This window comes from Nicotiana tabacum, chromosome 1 (genome assembly GCF_000715075.1).
Source record: "Nicotiana tabacum cultivar K326 chromosome 1, ASM71507v2, whole genome shotgun sequence".
NCBI classification, from domain to species: domain Eukaryota; kingdom Viridiplantae; phylum Streptophyta; class Magnoliopsida; order Solanales; family Solanaceae; genus Nicotiana; species Nicotiana tabacum.
The window spans coordinates 9,862,907-9,885,626 of record NC_134080.1 but is presented as its reverse complement, the minus strand read 5'-3'; the positions used below and the strand labels follow the sequence as shown (position 1 = coordinate 9,885,626).

At 41.6% G+C, this 22,720-nt stretch overlaps 1 pseudogene; it reads left to right on the top strand.

Moving 5' to 3' along the window:
• LOC142161919 (uncharacterized) overlaps positions 1-22,720 on the top strand; it is a 198,361-nt pseudogene that overhangs the window by 114,795 nt on the left and 60,846 nt on the right.

Genomic DNA, 22,720 nt, shown 5'->3' with positions numbered 1-22,720 from the left:
TGTTCTTCCATATATTTTCCACCATTGATAGCCATCAAAAAGCTTGAAAGCTTTGAATTCAAATTTGGGTTTTCAAAGATCATTATTTGTTTGGATTGGGTGTTGTAAGTAATTCGGAATATGTTTAGGAGTTTATATCTCAATTTTGAGGGGTTTTGGTGAAGATTAGACTTGGTTTTGACTGAAGAAGAAGAAGAAGAAGTTTGTAGATAAATTGTAGATAAATTGTAGATAAATTGTAGATTGGGAAGACTAAAACTTCTACAAATCTTCTACAATTATGTCGAAAATGTCAATTATGCTACAATTGAAATGAGAATTTGGATATTAAAATGCAATGTATCTATTTTGTAGATATCTTGTAGATTATTTGTATTCTGATTGTAGATGCATTATTTTCTGTTTTCACAAATCCAAAACGACTAAAGCTTCTACAAAATCTTCTGCAAAAAATAGTCTACAATTTATCTACATTTTTTCTAATTTGACTACAATTTGACTACAAAATATCTACAAATTCTGGAAATATGTCTTCTTCTTCTTCTTCGAGTTTCAATCGACTGTGTTAACCAGTAACCTTCAACCACTGCCCAAAAAAAAAGAGGTCAAAGATGGAAGTGAATTCAAATCGTGGGGATACAACTGAAGGTAATTAAGTGGATAAGAAAGTGATGGTAATTGTGGGTGAGAAGAGATTGTACGAGAATGGGGGGAAAACTGAAGGTAAATCGTGGGGGAGAGGGGGGGGGGGAATTAAAGGTAAAAGGGGGGGGGTGGGAGGAGAGAGAGGCGGGTAAACGAAATAAAGTGAAAATACGGTCCTAAAATCACGCCTACAATAAATGAAGGAATAATTATACCCTTAATTTGAATTATGGTATATAAATGGTAATTTGGTATGCTTAAATGTAATTAACACAATCCTTAAACAATAAAGGTAATAAGATTTGGTATATGGTATAGGTATGTAAAAATCCCTTGAATAAAACTACGTAAAACTAACTTTATCTTATATAATATTGGATTTGTGATGAGATAAAATAGCGTAATATGGACAGTTGAGAATTCATATAGTCGTTCTCAACTTGCTTAGAATTGAAACACATTTCTAGTATTGCATGTGGTAAGCATGTGGTGGGGTGCATCATGCATGTCCAATGGGACCAATGTACTACTATAGTATGAATCTCTTTTGTTTTGTACTATTTTTGGCGAATAAGAGTTATAAATTCTAAAATAAAACGTGATAACTGTTATGAAATAAAAGCAATTTAGTAAAACATGAACAAGAAATAAAAGCAATTTAGTAAAACATGAACAAGAAATAGAGATAGAGAGAAGGAAGAGATTTTCTTCTTCAATTGTGTGTATTTTCCTATCTATTACAAGGCCTTTATATAGGCATGAAAAGTGAAGAAAATATGTCATGAAATATGTCATTAACCATTTGAGAGAAAGATCATGGAGGAAGAGTAGACATTCACCATATTTTGATTTTTATCATAACACTCCCCCTTGGATGTCCATAAATAATGTGCCTCGTTAAAACCTTATTAGAGAAAAAAAAACCTATGGGAAAAAAAATCCTAATGAAGGAAAAAGAGTACACATATTTAGAAATACGCCTTTTGGTTGCCTCGTTAAAAACCTTGTGTTACACCTCCTTTTTCCGCACCCGGGAGGGCGCACGGGAGTTTTTTCCAATTAAAGGACAATCGAAACGGGATTGGTTTATTTATTTCAGAGTCGCCACTTGGGAGATTTAGGGTGTCCCAAGTCACCAATTTTAATCCCGGATCGAGGAAAAGAATGACTCTATATTACAGTCTGCGTACCAAAAATCCGGATAAGGAATTCTGTTAACCCGGGAGAAGGTGTTAGGCATTCCCGAGTTCCGTGGTTCTAGCACGGTCGCTCAACTGTTATATTCGGCTTGATTATCTGATTTTATACAATTATGAACCAATGTGCAATTTTTATCTTTTAACCGCTTTGATCATTTACTATTATTTTTATCAAGAATTGCAACGTTGTGAAAATGTATCTCAGACCGCGTTACAATCAATGTACCCGTGATCGTCGACACACTTTGACTCTGTTGAGATTTAGATTTGGGTCACATAAATGTGCACCCGAGTTTAGGAAGATACAATTATTAAATACGTGCCTAAAACGACTAAACGTATTGTTATTTTGGGGAAGGACGTAAAATTTACTAAGCGGCCTGTCCCGGATTCTATGTATTTTAATATATATGCATTCAGAGGGCCCCACAACTTATAATTTTTTTTTTGTCGAGGCTCGTCTCGTTCTATTTTTAAAAGGAATTTGCGACGTCATGGACATGCATCTCGAGCCACGTCACAATCAATGTGCCCGTGATTAGAAATACATTTCGAATCCGCCGAGAATTGGATTTGGGTCACGCAAAAGCGCACCCGAATTTAAGAAGGTGAAATTATTAAATACGCGCTTAAAGAGGCTATCGCGTTATTATTCCGGGAGGTCGTGAGATTTGCTAAACGACCCACCTTAGGGACTGAGTGCTTCAATATATATATACATTTAACGAGGGCCCCGCAACTTGTGCGTTTTTTCTTTATTTTTGTCGAGGCTCATCTCGTCCTTATTTTAAAAGGATATCCTATAGCAACTACGTTTCTTGTCGCGTTTGTCTCTACTAATTGAAAGCAGTAGATAGCCCTAGTTAATTACATGCTTGCAGGCTTATTTATAGCAGGATTCAAAATGCTTTTACAGAATAATAAAAAAACGTGATTACGCCCATGGACAACTAATCGAACATTATGGGCCCAAACCTAGCTCATGCGAGATGGGCCAGACTTGGGCCACTGTTTATCCGATACGGGCCTGCTTGGTCTGTTTCGATCTGGGCTCGACCTTCATGAGGTTGAGGCCCTGAACTGGTTCTTTGTTCTAAAAATGAGTTTATCAATTTATATGCGACAATTTGACAGAAGGGAAAGAACTTAACTAATAGTGGATAGTTTTCATACTTGGCATACATTAGAGAATATACTACACAATCAAACTAAGTCTAAGATACAACTTATTGCAATGGGAATATTTTCATCTAACAGCATACATATATGAACTAGCATTCACTAACCTACATTGATATACTAAGCATGTAGGCTACTTCTATTGTCCAAACGAAAATGTAACTATTATATACTACATGACATTTAATACAACAGTCCATGTATATATAAAAACAATCTGCAGGTCTTCTCTTTTGCATTCATGCTCAAACTTTCAAATTACATTGGTGATATTAATCGTGTACCTGGTAAGGAAAGGAAAGGAAGAAGGAGAGTAATCAGTTGAGTAGTATGCAACAGCAACAGCAACAACAACCAAACAGCAACAACACAGCAGCAAACCAACAACCACAAATGTTCTCCACAGTCCACAGACAAACAGCAACAGTTTCCAGAACAAAGAGAACCAACAGATAGTCGAGCCCCAAACAAACAATCCCAGAAAAGAGTAGTGAAGCAACAAAAATAACAGCGTATTCAATGCAGCAACACCAGCAGTTCAACAATCACAAGCAGCTCCACCAGGGCAAACAAACAGAACTTGGCCAAGACAGCTTGACCAATGTGAATTCTTCTGTAGTTTTCAGACAGTGTTTGGTTACAGTGTTTCTGGAAATTTCCTTATATTTTTCAGTTTTCTTCAAACTCACAAGACCTCTCTCCAGACTAAATTTTCCAGCCCCTTTTAAGTTCTGAAATGGCCTATTTATAAGCCAAACAACCAGTGCAGTTTGATTGCCTGGATTCTGCCAATTTGCAGACTGCCCACACCTCTTAAATCCCATGCCTAAGCATCTTTTTGATGCCAGCCATTTGTTCCCCACGCCTGGCTTATTCTTTAATCCAGAGTTATGGGCTCATTTTAGTATTCATTTTAAACCCCATACTCTTGTGTCTTGTTCCCCATTGGCATTAGTTTAATCCCAAATTAGTACCCTACTTGTCAGCTCATTTAAACTAATCATTTTTGTTCTTTTTAAACAACCAAATTACCCCTGTTAATCCCTGGTTATTACTGTCTGGACCCTCTGCAATAATGGGTCATTTTGAACTTTTGAAAAATTTAAAATCGAAGCTGCCCTAGACTGAATCTTTCAGTTGTTTTGTAATGCAGTTTATAGGCTAATTTCAGGCAATGTTGAGCATTCAGTCAGTGACATGGTTCATTTAGTCATGTGAAATTATTAGCTCATTTGATCCATTAGTTATAGAGAACTAATCGACGATGTTTATCGAGTCGACTATACTAATTATAACAGGTAACAATCAATCGTTCATATAAACAAATACATACAGGGACCTAAAGGGCATCAGACAACTTTTGTTCAATTACTGGGAGCCTATATGAATTAACTCATTTGACGAATAATCTAATTGACGATCATGTATACCACAGAATACATTCAGAACACACAGAAAATCAACTGACCAAATAAAAAGCCTTTGACAGAGATGGAAGAAATTCGAATGAAAAATACCAAAATAACAAACAAACACAACGAAACATGCTGACAACTTAATTAGAACTAAAACAAAGGGAAAGGAAAACTTACCGAAAAAGTTTGAAATCAAAATGACCCAAATCTGACTCAACTTTGAACCCTTGAGGCCGAACAAACTTTAATCAGGGTGTTCTCACATGAGAACACCTTGATTAAGGTCTATTAGACCTCAAACCCCTGTCAAGACCGGCCGGATTTCCCAGGTTCGTATGTTCTAGGGTCTGGATTTTCAGATCTGGTTTTTTAGAAGTTATGGGTAGATTCAGACCAAACCACACCTGGTTTGGTCACGAGGGGGTCAGGGGAGTGTCTGGTATGAAGATGGTGAGGTTTGGTATTGATCGAGTTTTGTCTCGAATCTTCAAATCCAGATTCGAGACGATGGGAGGTGATTCGAGGTACACGCTTAGTGGATTCGTGCTCAGGGTGGTTGGATGTTTCAGGGGTGTGAAGGGGGTGGTCACCGGCGTTCGTGCCGCCGGGTTCTGGTGAATGGGATATCAGGGCGGCTACTAGGGTTTGGGGGTTCAAAGCTTGGGGAAGGAGACGAGTGAAGGGGGGGTTCGGATAGGGGCGTGGGGTGTGATAGAGGGTTTATATACGGAGTAGGGGATTGGATCTGAGTCGTTAGATCAGATGATCTCAACGGCTTGGATCTGATGGTGAGGGGTGAGATGCGGTCGTTTGATATTAAAACGGGGTCGTTTGGGTTTAAGTGGTGGGTTGGGTTGGACCGGCTAAACAGGTCGGGTTACGGGTGCTGAGGTGGACCGTTGGATTAGTGTGGTTGAATGGCTCAGATCAGATGCCTTATACGACGCCGTTTTGGGATGAGACTTGGCAGGCCTGATTTGGACTGGACTTGAATGCTTGGTTTGGGCCTGTTTTTTGTTTCATTTTTGGGCCCAAACCAATTTTCAACTCTTTTCTTTTTGTTTTCTAATTTTTTTTTTAAAAAAAAATAAAAAATAACAAAATAAATAATAAAACAAATGAAATTAAAACAACAACAATGTAGCAATTCAACATAATTATCACACCAAATTAAGATGTTTAAGTAAGTTAAATCACAACCTAGAACGGACGATGCACATATATATTTTTTTGCATTTTCTTTTAATGACACATATATATTTTTTTTGTATTTTGTTTGATAATGATTAAATGTGAAATGGACAGACCCACAAACAACACATGTCACGGAAAAATCGAAAAATTGTACAGCGAAGTCATTTGTCCCTATTTTTATTTTCTTTGGGAGTGATCGTCCGTGAAGCAAAAATCACGTGCTTACAGTTGCCCCTCTTTGCACGAAGACACGAAGGGTTTTCACGCAAAGATAAAGCGAGCGATTTTTGCCCGTCCAAATACTCCATGTGAAGCATTTTTGAAAAAGGTTTGACCGAACCTTTGCTTCAGAGGTTTCCTACATATCCTGGGCTGAACAGGAATCAGGTCAATGTAGTTCGGGAATTTTTTGGTAGCTGGGACTACCGTGCGATTGTAGTGCTTGCTGCTGTTATGCGCGGTTGTACGCTGCTGTAGGATGCTACCGCTCACTGATCTCTTTGTTACATTGTTCTGAAAGGAAAAACAAGAAGCTAAGCTAGAGTATGAGATCTCGTCTATCTTCAACTTGTTCTTGTTGCCTTGCTTTTTGTCGGCTAACGCTTCCCTCCGATGCCTTTATTTTGTGAACTTGGGGGATGATACTGGTCCTTCGCCTTTTCTGAATGTCAGTTTTCATCACTTCGCTTGATCTGCTGGGAACATGGCCCTCTTCTTCAAGCCTTTCAATGGTTTCTTTAGTGGTATGACTTTCTTCATCAAAATTGTTATATTGGGCATGCTACAACGTTCCCAAACTGCTTCTTTTGAGACTCGTTCCTTCTTCCTTTTGAATTGCGCGCTTGCCTTTGCAGCCTTCTGCTTCTTGGTGCTGAGTATTTTATTATTTCCTGCTTGGGGATCTCTGTTGTAACCTTCCGCCTTCAGGTGGGGTTACTGATTCCAAAATTTAGAGCTGAAAAGTATTCCCGCATTTTACTGGTGGGCGACCTAGAACTTAGATGTATTCCCGCATTATACTGGTGGGCGACCTAGAACTTAAATGTATTCCCGCATTATACTGGTGGGCGACCTAGAACTTAAATGTATTCCCGCATTTTACTGGTGGGCGACCTAGAACTTAAATGTATTCCCGCATTTTACTGGTGGGCGACCTAGAACTTAAATGTATTCCCGCATTATACTGGTGGGCGACCTAGAACTTAAATGTATTCCCGCATTTTACTGGTGGGCGACCTAGAACTTAAAAGTATTCCCGCATTTTACTGGTGGGCGACCTAGAACTTAAATGTATTCCCGCATTTTACTGGTGGGCGACCTAGAACTTAAATGTATTCCCGCATTTTACTGGTGGGCGACCTAGAACTTAAATGTATTCCCGCATTATACTGGTGGGCGACCTAGAACTTAAATGTATTCCCGCATTATACTGGTGGGCGACCTAGAACTTAAATGTATTCCCGCATTTTACTGGTGGGCGACCTAGAACTTAAAAGTATTCCCGCATTTTACTGGTGGGCGACCTAGAACTTAAATGTATTCCCGCATTTTACTGGTGGGCGACCTAGAACTTAAAAGTATTCCCGCATTATACTGGTGGGCGACCTAGAACTTAAACGTATTCCCGCATTATACTGGTGGGCGACCTAGAACTTAAATGTATTCCCGCATTTTACTGGTGGGCGACCTAGAACTTAAATGTATTCCCGCATTATACTGGTGGGCGACCTAGAACTTAAATGTATTCCCGCATTTTACTGGTGGGCGACCTAGAACTTAAAAGTATTCCCGCATTTTACTGGTGGGCGACCTAGAACTTAAATGTATTCCCGCATTATACTGGTGGGCGACCTAGAACTTAAATGTATTCCCGCATTATACTGGTGGGCGACCTAGAACTTAAATGTATTCCCGCATTTTACTGGTGGGCGAACCTAGAACTTAAATGTATTCCCGCATTATACTGGTGGGCGACCTAGAACTTAAAAGTATTCCCGCATTTTACTGGTGGGCGACCTAGAACTTAAATGTATTCCCGCATTTTACTGGTGGGCGACCTAGAACTTAAATGTATTCCCGCATTATACTGGTGGGCGACCTAGAACTTAAATGTATTCCCGCATTTTACTGGTGGGCGACCTAGAACTTAAAAGTATTCCCGCATTTTACTGGTGGGCGACCTAGAACTTAAAAGTATTCCCGCATTTTACTGGTGGGCGACCTAGAACTTAAATGTATTCCCGCATTATACTGGTGGGCGACCTAGAACTTAAATGTATTCCCGCATTATACTGGTGGGCGACCTAGAACTTAAATGTATTCCCGCATTTTACTGGTGGGCGACCTAGAACTTAAAAGTATTCCCGCATTTTACTGGTGGGCGACCTAGAACTTAAACGTATTGAGATTGTTTCCCCGTTCTTCCGAGAAAATTTTTGACAATCGGTAAAAAAATTTCTGCCCCGGTTTTTGGTGATTTCCCTGGCGTTGCGTCTTGCTGCCATTATCAATCCTTTGTTTTCCTGCAGCAGACAAAAGGATTCAGTCAGTTTCACTTATGGTGGGAAGAGGTGCCTTTCCGGTGGATGCTTCTCCTTCTCTTTCCTTTTTTCTTGCTCCGTGTCCCCATAATTGGTTGGCGGACAAAATCGCTTGCTGGGGGTTTCCGGCCTGCTGGGGGACGGTTTTCCATTTATCCCCCTTTTCTTCTCTCTTTTTACAGTACATGCTGTGGGAGTCTGCTTTTACTCTCGAAACCACTCCCTTTAGGAGTTTACTTCCTCCAAAACCGCAGGGCACAACATTGCAGTGCTTGGGGCCAGCCTTTAGGACTGTTGGGGTTATCCTGCATTTGATGAATCCCCCTACGGTCTCTGGTAGTAAGCTTTGAAAAAATCCTTTTCAAGACAAATTTTAGAAAGAGAAATAAAAGATAGAAAAAGGAGAAAATCTTTCTGAACCAATATTTGGTGGGAGAAGAAATTCAGAAGAACTTATCTGGAGGACATGATTGGTCCCCGTGATCATGACGTGCACCATAGATTCCTGACCCAGTCTAGTTGTATCAATCGATTTGCCCGATGGTCTGACTTGCTGGGGATGATAAATGAGTGTCCATTTCGTTGCGAATGTGGTTGCTTTTTGTTGATCTGTCTTGTCGCCTCATAGTGCCCTTCGAGGGGTTTTCACTAATGAGACTCTCTCTTTTCTCTCATCTCCCGGCGCCTTATAGTGCCTGTGAAGGTTTTCACCGATAAGACTCTCTCATTTTATATCTCTCATCTTACGTCGCCTTTCGGTGCCTGTGAAGGTTTTCGCCGATAAGACTCTCTCATTTTATTTCTTCATTGAGGAATCGGGGTGTTGTCGATACGACCCTCTCTTCTGGAGATCCCTTTGACCATCAATTCATTCCCAGTCTTATGATCTCTTCTTTGTTGGGGATCGGTGTATTATTCTCGGCTTTATTTGCCTGACTTGTCATCTCTTGGATGTTGATCGGGAGGTCCTTTGGACGTCGATGTTGGTTTTGGTGTGGGGCTAAAGAAAGGCTATCAAAAATGAAAATAATTTTGATGGGTGATCTGCTACAACTTTTGGAATCAAACCTTTGTTGGAACTTAAAACATAGCCTCTGCCCCAGTTTTCTTGCTTGGGGGAATTTTATTTTTTATACTTATGTTGAGCTATGTGCGTTACGCACACTGTGCCTATTATGCACACTATGTATATTATGCATCCTATATACACTATGATGCACACTATGACCGAGCCGTGAGGCGCTTACGTATCCTCTTTGAGGAATTAGGTCAAACGTAGTTCCCAACGGTTTTGTATTTCTTATGATTTTATCTTCCTTTTTTCTTTTTCCTTCTTTTCATTTTTCTTTTTCTTTTCTTTTCTCTTTTTTTTCATGTCTTTTCCATTAGTGATTCCAAAAGAGGGGTATGAAAGAATAACTTAAGGCTCAAAGGGGGAAGCAAGGGTTAAAAGTGTTTGGATAGAAGAAAGAATTGCCTCCATCATCTCATTATCCAATAAATGCCAAATACAAACAAATGAACCAAAAATTGCCATAATTAAAGAAATTACGCATAATATCTCTTGACTGCATCTGAATTGATAGCCATGTCGACACATCTACCCTCGACATCTGTCAAACACAAAGCACCGTTGGACAATACTCTGGTCACGATATAAGGCCCTTGCCAATTTGGGGCGAATTTGCCTTTTGCCTCGACCTGATGTGGGAGGATCTTCTTCAATACCTGCTGCCCTACTTCAAACTTCCTGGGGCGCACCTTCTTATTATATGTTCTCGCCATTCTCTTTTGGTATAGCTGACCATGGCACACTGCTGCCAATCTTTTCTCATCTATCAAGCTCAACTGTTCCAATCGAGCTTTGACCCATTCATCATCATTAATCCCGGCTTCAGCGACAATCCTGAGGGACGGAATTTCGACTTCCGCCGGTATTATGGCTTCAGTTCCATACACCAACAAATAAGGAGTTGTACCTATGGAAGTCCGGACAGTAGTGCGGTAACCCAACAAAGCAAAGGGTAATCTCTCGTGCCATTGTCTGGATCCTTCCACCATCTTTCGCAGTATCTTCTTGATATTCTTATTGGCTGTTTCGACCGCTCCATTCGCCTTGGGACGATATGGGGTGGAATTGCGGTGGGTAATCTTGAATTGTTGGCATACCTCTCTCATCAGGCTGCTGTTAAGATTCGCACCGTTATCCGTGATGATCACTTTTGGGATTCTAAATCTGCAGATGATATGGGAGTGAACAAAGTCCACCACTGGCTTTTTGGTTATCGACTTGAAGGTTTTAGCCTCAACCCATTTGGTGAAGTAATCAATGGTCACAAGAATGAACCTGTGGCCGTTGGATGCTGCCGGTTCGATAGGTCCAATGACATCCATGCCCCATGCTACAAACGGCCAGGGTGCTGTCATCGTATGTAACTCTGTTGGCGGAGAATGGATCAGATCTCCATGTATCTGGCACTGATGGCATTTCCTTACGAAAGTGATACAGTCGTGTTCCATGGTGAGCCAATAACACCCTGTTCGAAGGATTTTCCTTGCCAATACATATCCGCTCATGTGTGGCCCACAAACTCCAGCATGTACCTCTGCCATAACCGTCGTTGCTTTACTGGCATCTTGTGCATCTCAACAATCCCAAATTCGGGGTTCTTTTGTACAATACTCCTCCACTGAGGAAGAAACCATTCGACAAATGCCGAAGGGCTCTTTTTTGGTCTCTAGAGGCATGTTCTGGATATATCCCCATTCTGAGGTATTCCTTGATATCATGAAACCAGGGCTCGCCATCCGGTTCCTCTTCTACGGCGTTGCAATAAGCGTGCTGATCACGGACCTGGATGTGCAGAGGATCAACATACATTTTGTCAGGGTGGTGCAGCATTGATGCTAAGGTGGCCAAGGCGTCCGCAACCTCATTGTGAATTCTCGAGATATGTTTGAACTTCACCGATCGAAATCGTTTGCTCAGATCATGCAAGCATTGTCGGTATGGTATGAGCTTTAGATCTCGTGTTTCCCATTCACCCTGAATTTGATGTACCAAGAGGTCCGAGTCTCCCAAGACCAAGACGTCTTGGACATCCATGTCAGCAGCCAAGCGCAGACCCAGAATGCAAGCCTCATACTCGGCCATATTGTTGGTGCAATAGAAGCGTAGTTGAGCCGTAACAGGATAATGTCGTCCTGTTTCAGAAATGAGTACTGCTCCTATTCCAACCCCTTTCGCGTTTGCAGCTCCATCGAAGAAAAGCTTCCAACCCGGTTCCTCAGGTAATTCCAACTCATTTGTATGCATTACCTCTTCGTCAGGAAAATACGTTCTTAAGGGCTCGTATTTTTCATCAACGGGATTCTCTGCCAAATGGTCTGCCAGCGCCTGGGCTTTCATGGCCGTCCTCATTACATAGACGATATCAAACTCTATGAGCAGAATTTGCCATTTTGCCAACCTTCCCGTGGGCGTAGGTTTCTGAAAGATATACTTCAACGGGTCCAAACGGGATATGAGATAAGTAGTATACAAAGACAGGTAGTGTTTCAACTTCTGAGCTACCCAAGTTAGGGCGCAACATGTTTTCTCGAGTTGAGTGTACTTGACCTCATGTACTGTGAATTTCTTGCTAAGATAGTAGATGGCCTGCTCCTTCCTTCCTGTGTCATTATGTTGCCCCAGTACACAACCAAATGAATTTTCCAAGACCGTCAGGTAAAGAATTAAGGGCTTCCCAGGCTTAGGCGGGACCAATACGGGTGGATTAGACAGATACCCTTTGATTTGGTCGAAGGCCTCCTGACACTCTGCCGTCCAACCTACCGCAACATCCTTTCTCAGCAGCCGGAATATGGGCTCACAAGTTGCGGTGAGTTGAGCGATGAACCTGCTGATGTAATTGAGTCTACCCAGCAAACTCATTACCTCTGTTTTGTTCCTTGGCGGTGGCAAATCTCGGATGGATTCAATTTTGGATGGGTCTAACTCAATCCCCCGTCGACTGACGATGAATCCTAGCAGCTTTCCTGATGGAACCCCGAATGCGCATTTGGCCGGGTTAAGCTTGATATCATACCTCCGGAGTCTTTGGAAAAATCTCCTTAGGTCTACTACATGGTCCTCCTGACGCCAAGATTTGATGATCACATCAACGACGTACACCTCGATTTCTTTGTGTATCATGTCATGAAACACAGCAGTCATTGCTCGCATGTACGTTGCCCCGACATTCTTTAACCCGAATGGCATTACCCGATAGCAGTAGGTTCCCCATGGCGTAATAAACGCTGTCTTTTCCGCATCCTCCTTGTCCATTAGGATCTGATGATAACCCGCATAGCAATCTACAAAGGATCCGATCTCGCGCCCAGCGCAATTATCGATCAAGATATGGATGTTGGGCAATGGAAAATTGTCCTTGGGACTTGCTTTGTTGATGTTGCGGTAGTCGACGCACACCCTGATTTTTCCATCCTTCTTTGGGACTGGTACCACATTGGCCAACCACTCGGGATATCGAGTGACCCGGATGACCTTCGCTTGCAACTGCTTAATCACTTCTTCTTTGATATTTACACTCATCTCTGTTTTAAATTTCCTTAGTTTTTGCTTGACGGGAGGGTATGCCGGGTCAGTGGGCAATTTGTGAACCACTAAATTGGTGCTTAATCCAGGCATATCATCATATGACCATGCAAAAACATCTTTGAATTCCACGAGGGTTTTGACCAATTCTTCCCTGACATTTGGCTCAATGTGGATGCTAATTTTGGTCTCTTGGACGTTGTCAGCGTCTCCTAGATTCACAGCCTCAGTGTCATTTAGGTTAGGCTTGGGTTTCTCTTCAAATTGGCACAGTTCTTGGTTTATCTCTTCGAAGGCTTCACCTTCGTCTCATTCAGATTCATCGTCACAAACGACCTCTTGCATCATTGAGTCGGATTTAGATTGATTTATTAGACTAGGTCGAAGATCCGCTGTGCATGCCATGTCATTAGAACCAGTAAAAAGAGAACTGTTCAGAAAGAAAAAGAACAAAACAAAATTAAAATGGGACAAAATAAAAGAACTTTATTAAACTTGCGGGATAAAAGGGTTCACACTTTTATAAAAACGAAAGTAAAATTTGGATTACACCCTTGAATAATCCGAACAAACAAACAAACAAAACATAAATCAAAGCCTACTACCAAGACTCCCTCGGACAGGAAGAGGAGTAACTGTCCAATTGTTGGTCTTGGTCTCAGGCCCCACAAACTGTATCTCTGTTCTGCTGGAACCTTCTCCAGCTTCCACCATACTGACATCCGCGAACAGCCTTTCAAAACTCTGATTCAGGTCCTCATTGATACCGATCAACGGTCCTAGAATCTTTGGGACCGGTGACCCCTTGGCACTTGCTTTAACAAAAGACCTTGAGAGACGTGGCACCGGCTTAGGCAGAAACCAGACCCTCTTCTTCATTTTTCGCGCTTGCTTCCTATCTGCTGCGGTTGGTTTGAACCCCAATCCGAAAGTTTCCAGATTTTTAGGTAAGGTGACAGGTTGGACAATCCCTTGAAGTTCGACTCCCAGGCCTTTTCCTGGTACAAATCCATTACCCAGCATTTCTGAGACCATCATGACTGTTGGGGCAGCTACCCTAGGGTGCGGGATGATTTCTCCTTCAGAAATTTTGTTGGCCGACCCTGTATCGAAAATCTAGTAGACCCAAGGACCTTTGTCATCAGCGATCTCTATGAAAGGTACAATGGCTCCGCCCATGGTGCACGTTGTGTCCTCGCCGTGTAACACGACCTCTTGTCTTTCCCACTCGAACTTCACCATCTGATGTAGGGTGGAGGGCACCGCTTTGGCTGCATGAATCCATGGTCGTCCTAACAGCAGGTTGTAAGATACTGTGGCGTCTAACACCTGGAATTCCATGGTAAACAGGACTGGACCGATGGTCAGTTCAAGTACAACATCCCCCACAGTGGCTGTTCCGTTTCCATCGAACCCTCGGACACAGATACTGTTCTTGTGGATCCTTCCGTGGTCGATCTTTAGTTGATTCAGGGTAGATAGTGGGCAAATATTGGCACTTGAGCCGTTATCCACCAGTACTCGAGTTACCACCGAGTCTTCACATTTGACAGCTAGGTACAAAGCTTTATTATGCTCCGTACCTTCCATTGGCAGGTCATCATCTGAGAATGTTACCCTGTTCACCTCGAAAATCTTGCTTGCAATGGTTTCTAGGTGGTTTACAGAAATCTCATTGGGTACATGAGATTCGTTCAATATCTTCATCAAAGCCCGTCGATGCTCCTCAGAATGGATCAGTAATGACAGCAACGAGATCTGGGCCGGTGTTTTTCTCAGCTGTTCGACCACGGAGTAGTCCTGCACTTTCATCTTCCTTAGGAACTCCTCAGCCTCTTCTTCGGACACAGGTTTCTTGGTTGCAACTGGGTTGGTTCTTCTTAGCTCCACCGGAGCAAAACATCGACCTGATCGAGTCAGCCCTTGCGCTTCACAACTAACTTCTTCCACCTGTTTTCCTTTGTACATCACCACCGCCTTTTCATATTTCCAAGGCACAGCCTTGCTATCAATCATCGGCAGCTGGACTACCGGCTTTATGGTGACCAGTTCTCTATATGCCCCTTTCAACACAACAGCAGGTGCGGGCGGAACCCCTGATAATACCAACTTGTTTGGCTCGAGTTTGCTTGTCATGGCGGACGGGCTCTTTCCCAATATCACTACTGGCTTGACGCTTTCTCCCTGTGACTGTACCCTCATTCCCCCACTGGTTGAAACTTCTTTTTGGGCGGCTTGGATCATCATCACTGTTTGTGAGGGTTTTCTTAATTCTCCTCCCTCATACACCAACTCAATCATATGAGTCTCGTGGTGCGCTGACAATGGGTTTTGGTTGATGTTAGGAGCTTCTGGTGTCTGGACCTCGATCTTATTGGTGTCGATAAGATCCTGTATGGCATGCCTTAACTTCCAACACTTCTCGGTGTCATGCCCGAGCATCCCTGAGCAGTATTCACAACTTATTGATCGATCCAAATTTTGAGGTGGGGGATTTGGTTCTCGAGTCTGGACAGGACTAACCAAACCCAATTGCCTTAGCTTGTGGAACAAAACGGTGTAGGTTTCTCCCAACTCCGTGAAAGTTCTCTGTTTCCGCAACCTGTCATTCCTAGCATCTGGATTTCCCCGAAAGCCTACCCCTGAAGGGTTTCTATACGCCCTCGGTGGAGGGTAGGTGTTTTGTGGTGGTGCATATATGTTCTGGGGAGCCGGCGTGCGCCATTGCGGGCGAACCGGAGGCTGAGTGTATGCTTGGGCCTGGTGTACGGAACAATGTGGTTCTCGAGGTGGATAGAAATTTTGTGGTGGGTTGTATGGGTAGTTTGACCTGTGAGGTCTGGGTTGGTTGTAGTGTGGCCGGCCAGCCCTGGACCAACTGCCTGCCTCGATCGTGGCAACATCTTCTTTCTTTCTTCTCAGCGCACCTCCCATGCCGCTTTGAATAGCCTGGGTTGTGGCCTTGAGTGCCGAATAGTTCAAGATTTTGTCAGACCTCAGACCCTCTTCTATCATGACCCCTATCTTGACCACCTCGTTGAAAGATTTTCCCACTGTTGTCACCAAGTGACCAAAGTAGGTTGGATCCAATGTTTGCAAGAAATAGTCCACCATCTCTCCCTCTCTCATGGGAGGATCGACTCTAGCTGCTTGTTCTCTCCAGCGGAACCCAAACTCGCGAAAACTTTCCTTGGGTTTCTTCCCAGTTCTTAATAATGTGAGACGGTCAGGGACTATCTCAAGATTGTACTGGAAATGACCTGCGAAAGCCTGGGCCAGATCATCCCAAGTATACCACCTACTGGAATCCTGCCTGGTATACCATTCTAGTGCAGATCCGCTCAGACTTTGGCCGAAATAAGCTATCAGCAGCTCATCCTTGCCGCCTGCCCCTCTCATCTTGCTACAGAATCCCCGCAAATGTGCCATGGGATCACCGTGCCCTTCATATAAATCAAACTTAGGCATCTTGAAACCAGCCGGGAGTTGGACGTCTGGGAAAGGGCACAGATCTTTGTATGCTACGCTGACTTGGTTGCCCAGCCCGTGTAAGTTCCTGAAAGACTGTTCCAGGCTTTTGAACTTTCTCAATACCTCATCCTGTTCAGGGGCCTTGACCGGCTTCTCAATCTCCGCCGGCACTTCCAAATGTGGATTGTCAGCCTGTGGCTCGGGAGCATGAAACGTAGGCTCGGGGGGATAGTATTGTGTATCGTGAGCCTGAAACAATGTCTCACTGGTCGTTCTTTGCAAAGGGGCTGATGTTGGTCCCACAAAAATGGGAATATTGGGTGTTGGGAGAGGTTGTTGGGGTGGTGGAGCTTGGGAATCATGAGGGCTTCTTTCTTGATGATAAAGGGGATTTGGGCGGCTTGTGGAAGGGCCGGAGTGAAGGTATTCTGGCATGTGTCCCAGTGTTTCAGGGCTCTTTTGTGTTTTGGCTATGGCTAGCTGCATTGCATTCATCTCTAGTCCCATCCTTTCAATCTTTTCCATCGCTTCTTTTAACAACTGGCTCATCGGCCTCTCTTCCTCATTACTATTCTCTGAAGTAGTCATGCTTGTTGCTATCGGTCCTTTGGATCTGGTTTGATAGGAGTGTGTTGCCAGAGTTCTTTAACAACTAACTTGTCTGAATCAGACAACAACAAACTTTTGTTAGCGTTAGAGTTTAACAGATTTGATCATAACACATAGAGGATGCAATGCTCCTAGGCAGTTAACCGTTTCTACATGCTTTGCTTCGAACAACATGCGTCATCCCGGTTTGCTCATTTGTCCCCTTTTCTGTTATTTTATTTTATTTTTGTATCTTCTTTTCTTTATTAAGAGCGGTCGAATCTTATGGGGATTGCCTACGTATCACGTCCCCGCGCGAATCAGACCAGGCGTAGTTCTGCCTTAAAGTAAAGAAACACAAAATTCTTGTGAAATCATTAAATTCATTCTCAAAATTTTGCTATTACAAATTACTTCAAACAAGGAATAGCAATAGTACAGACTCCACAGTTCTTAACCCGTTCTGACTAAAAGAAAAGAAAACAACATATGGAAAAGCAACAAAGCCAAATAAACAAGACTCAACCGAAGATTAATTTTCCAACTTAGGGGCCCGCGAGGCATCATTCGGCCTTTCCGCGGCCCTTGGTGTGAGGTCCCTCTGTAGGCTTTTCAACTCATTCATGATTCGGTGGATGCAACCCATGATGGAAGCAAGGAGGGTCTTCCGAGGCATTTGCTCGCATGCCAGGCATCTCATATAGATGTAATGCCCAATCTCGTCGATCCTTCTTCGAATGTTGTCCCTTTCTGTGAACAACTGCCTTATCTGTCGGTTCTTCAATCCTAGTGTTTGCGCATTGTTGGCAAGTTGATCCTGGAACATCTCCATTTGTCTTTCCATTCTGGTCATTGCATCGTAACATCGCCTTCTGTCGGCTTGGGCATCTCGTGTTTGCTTGAAGATCCTCTCTTGAAGAGTGGAATTCGTTTCCCTTAATGTCCCGATGCTCAGTTCATAATCCCTTATGACTTGTTGCAGGCGCTGCCTCCGGGCCATTGTACCCTTTGCCCACTTGGTCCGCAATCTTGCTGTGCTAGCCTTGGCTCTTTCCAAATCTTCCTGGCATTCCGCAACCTGATCCTTTAACCCCGCTATCAATCTTTTATCCGCCCGGCTTCTCAGCTGGTTATCAGCCTCCTTTTTCATCCTCCGGATCTGAGCTTTGAGGATCTCGCCTTCTCTGATTAATTTGTTCTTTTCTCCCTTGTGGACAGCAGACTGTAATTGGCATTCAAACCTCATATCCTGAACTTGTTGCTTCAGTTTGCCTGTTTCGGCAAGATATTCCCGCTCTTTGGCCAACTAACCCCACTGCTCTTGTGAAGATTTGGCAAATTCTTGCAGGTGAGGTCTTTTGGTCGGCCTTCCAGATGATGTCTCCCCTTTGTACCAGGCCTGATACCCGGGCGAAACTTCCCCTTTTGCCCGATTCATTACACAAGTATTTGCTTCTAAGTATTGACATTGGCTCCAAATTTGGCGAACCCTTGCTTCAGGAAACTGGCCGTCGGGACTGATCTCAATCACCTGGGTGCTTAGATCCTCGTCTTTCGGCACTATCTGACACCTCCCAAGTTGCCTTAAAACCCGATGCGGCGCGTATGGTTGAATGCTCTTAAGTCCCATTAAGAGAAAATGGGGCCTGGCTGCTGGCATGTATATGACTTCGTCGATCGGTAACCATCCTAGCGCCCACTGTATTTGACTGGCGTCGAGGGTACGGAAATATGAGGTCCATGCTGTGACTCCTTCCGGTAGGTAGGTCTCATTAACTCTGGTATAGAACTCCTCTATGCAGGTCTTTTCAGCGGATCCATGGCTCAGAAACTGGGCTCGGTGACATAGGTGTTCGGTCATCCACATTTGCAACAACAAATTGCAACCCTCAAAAAAGCTTCCTCCGGCTTTGCAAGACGTGAGAGCCCGGAACATATCGGATACTATCATGGGCGCCAACGTACTATCTCTCTGTGTGAGCAACGTACTGACGACCCCTGCTATCTTTATGTCAATATTCCCGTCTTTTCTTGGGAATACTAAGAGTCCTAAGAAAGTTATCATGAAAGCAATCCGTCTATGTTCTTCCCACTTTTGACGATTACTTTTGCTGCACAACTGGTTTTCTGGCTTGTCGAATCCTCCTATGTGACCATATCTTTGATATATGAAACTCATGCTGCAAAAACCTTTTGCCAAGTCAGGGTTATGAATTGTTCTGACTATCTTTAAGGAGTCCAGAAACCGGTGTATTGCTACAGCTCTTGGAGCAATCAAATATTTGTGCCTCAAAGGAGTCTCAGCGCTGCCGATATACCCTGCTATTTCTTCTAAAGTTGGGGTAAGTTCAAAGTCCGAGAAATGGAAGACATTGTGCGCAGGATCCCAGTGGGGGACTAGTGCCCTTATGATATCTCCTCGTGGCCTGATATCCAACAAACTCGTGAGGCCTTTCAGATACTTCTTGATTTCGTCATGCCCTTCTTTGCCTAAATCATTCCACCAGAGCCGCAATTGGAGGGGGATTTTATTCATGATTGAAAAGGGTTCATTTGGAGTCGTGCTCATTCTGCACATTTATTAATAAGATTTTAACAAACGAAACTTATTCTGATAAAAACAAAAATATATGCGATTTTTCTCAAAAGGATTTCTGAACACGACCTCTCAGCACTTCATGAACGAAGATTTTTAAGGTTGTGTAAGAAAAAAGCGAGGTGGCCGTCTGTCCAAGGCAGCCTTCCGGAGTTCCTTTCGGGAACATTTGGCTATTTTTGACATAAGCGGCATCACCCGGACTTGTTTATGACTCTTTTATCATTTTTCAAAAATAGAAAATTCAACATTGCAAACACGGCCTTTCAATGCCTCGGGGACGAAGATTTTTAAGGCTATGTGGGTCGACTGGACCAAGTCTTAAAAATGACCCAAAGGTGGCTGTTTATGCAAAGTCAGCCTTCCGGCGTCCCTTTCGGGAACATTCGGCTATGTCTTGATAAAACAGCGGCACCCGACTTCTTTATGACAATTAAAATTTGACATATTTGTTTTTGCTATTTTTTTTTGTAAAAGGGGGAAGTTACATCGCTAGACTTATTTACGACAAAATTAAAAATCTTTGACATGTTTTTTTTTTGTTTTTTTCTTTTTTATATTTGTTTTTGGCTTTTTAGCAAAAGGTGGGGTTGGATCCGATGAGGGTTGCCTACGTATCTCACATCCGGTGAGAATCAAACCCGCGTAGTTCGGGTAATCAAGAATAAGTAGATGAACTAACTTTTTTTTTTTCTGAATTTGTGAAAGAACTACTTTAAAAGAAGAAAGGAAGTATATTTTTTTTTGATTTTTGATTGATTTTCTTTTTAAAAAAAAACACTTCTAAGATATATTTTTTGAATTTTCATTTGCATTATTTTTTATTCTAAAGAAAAGAAGAATATTTTTTTTTGGAATTTTACCTTTAATAAAAGAAATGCTTCTAAAATGTTTTTTTTTTTGAATTTTGAATTTTCTTTTCAATTTTGAAAGAAGAATCAAAATATTTTCGGATTTTTTCTTCTTAGTATACATTTCTTTTCTTTTTTTTTAAAAAAAAAAAATAATTAAAGGACTTTCTAAAGAAGTTAATAATGGAAAATATTTTTGGATTTTTTTTTTGTTTTTGAAAATTGGGAGTCTAAAAACTTTTCTAAACTTTTTGGCAAGACAAATATTTTTGCAACAAATAAAGACATATATATATTTTTTGGAAATAAAAGATTTGGATATATATATATATATATCCATGTATATATTTGTGAAAAATAATGAAAGACTCTTTTTATTATTATTATTTTTTGGATTTTCATAAAAAAAACCATTTTAAAATAAGACTCTTTTTTTTAATTTTTATTTTTATAACAAGAAAAACTATATATTTCTATATTTTTCTGAAAAACAAAACAGAACAACGATTTTTCTATTTTTCCTTTGCTTTTAATAAAACAAACTAATAAGACGTTTTTTTTTCATTTTCTCAAAATTTCGGCAGAGTTTTGACAGTATTTGGGTATTGGTTTTTTTTTCAAAAATAAACAATCAATTCCTTAACCGTTATTTCCCTTTTTTCAATTTTACAAAATTCATAATATTCAAACACCGGTCAGCATGCGGGCACGAGATAAATAAATGCACGGAAAACAAACAGGATGCATCAGGATGGCCTTTTCATATTAGGTCGCTAGTCCTAGACGGACCCAACCCCTGTGTTGAGTCCCCTGAGTCAATGCAACGTGATGCAAATAAGCGTTCCTACTAGGGATCCGGCATGAAGTCACGTTATTCTATGTTCAAAAACCTGGGTCGGCGTTCTAGACAGTGTACCCGAGCGGACAACTCGAGCTGAGGAAGGAGCTCCTTTCCGGGAACCAAAAGGCCAGCCGGCTTAGAAACTTTCAGAGCCTCTTTTATTCAGGGTATGACACTAACAGAATAAGGAGTCTCAACCAGTAAGCACATCCCCGGAGGTAAGAAGAGAAAGGTTTCGGCATAATTTATATACAGTTCAAATAATATCAAAGCGGTAAAAGCAGCATTTAGCACATTAGGCTCAAACATGTAAAAATCAGATAATAAATAAAGCCAAATAATATCCTTTTATAAGGACACAAGGACAAATTGAATTATTCTTATACCCTTCTTTCAACAAGTATTCTCTCGGGCGATTATACCACATGGGCCCTGATTGTTTCAATCCGTATAAGGATTTTTGAAGCTTTATTTAATAAATTTCTTGGAAACCTTAATATGCTCCAAGACAATTTAAATCTTTCAATGATATCCACTATACGCATATCAAGTTTTTCATATATTGCCAGATTAAAACCTAAAGTGACTATATCCACTATAAGAGAACATGTCTCCATATAATCAATGTGAGGATATTTACTAATTTTCTTGTGCCACAAGTCGCCTTTATGTCTATCGACTTGAACCTTTCGCACAAGAACACATTTATACCTTAATTGACTTTATACTTTCAGGTGTTGGACTATCCGTCCAACTTCACATTTTTCAAGTGAAGTCAATTTCATTACTTATTTTTTTATTTGGCCAATCTTTTATCCGTCCAAATTTCATGACAGATTTGATCTCAAGATCCTCGTCAATATTAATCATATTGAGCGCTACATTATATTAACAATATCGTCGACAATCATTTTATGTCGGCTCCATTATTACCCAATAAAGATATAACTTATTGAGATCTCTTTATTTCATTATTTTCAGGTACCTGAGCCTCTCCCATGAGGTCTTATGAAGTGTTATGTCGTGGTGCTCTTCTAGGGCACTTGCCTCCTTATTATGACCATTTTGAATATTTGCCCCTCTCCTTCTTCAAGGAGTTTTATCTTTGGAACCGATTGGTCTGTTACACTTCATGCGTGCCATAGACTCTGTCCCTCATGGACTTTATTCTATTTGGAGCATTAGCAGTTGAAATATGACATTTAGCTTTGGGTCAACAAATGCGTCTGGCAATAATTTGTAAATGAATTATCACTTGAACTTCAAGTTTATATTTTCTTGTACGAGGATCTATATGTATTCATAATAATTCATTTCACGTATCACTTTCTCAGCTGTCCATTTTCTCCCCCTAATGTTGGGATCACCAACACATTTCCCAACTATCTTTGAGAACTCATCTTTGTGCATTTTGGTGCCATAATTAAATCATATAGCACATCCATGTTTCTATATAGAAATTATTTGGTTCCTGACCCTGAACCGATTGTGATAGGAAGAAATTTTTATAATTTGGCTAGATGCGTACAAGTGTTGTTGTATATTAAATAATAAATCTCATACCAAATTTTATTTTTGGAAGTTTTGTTTTCATAACCAATGAT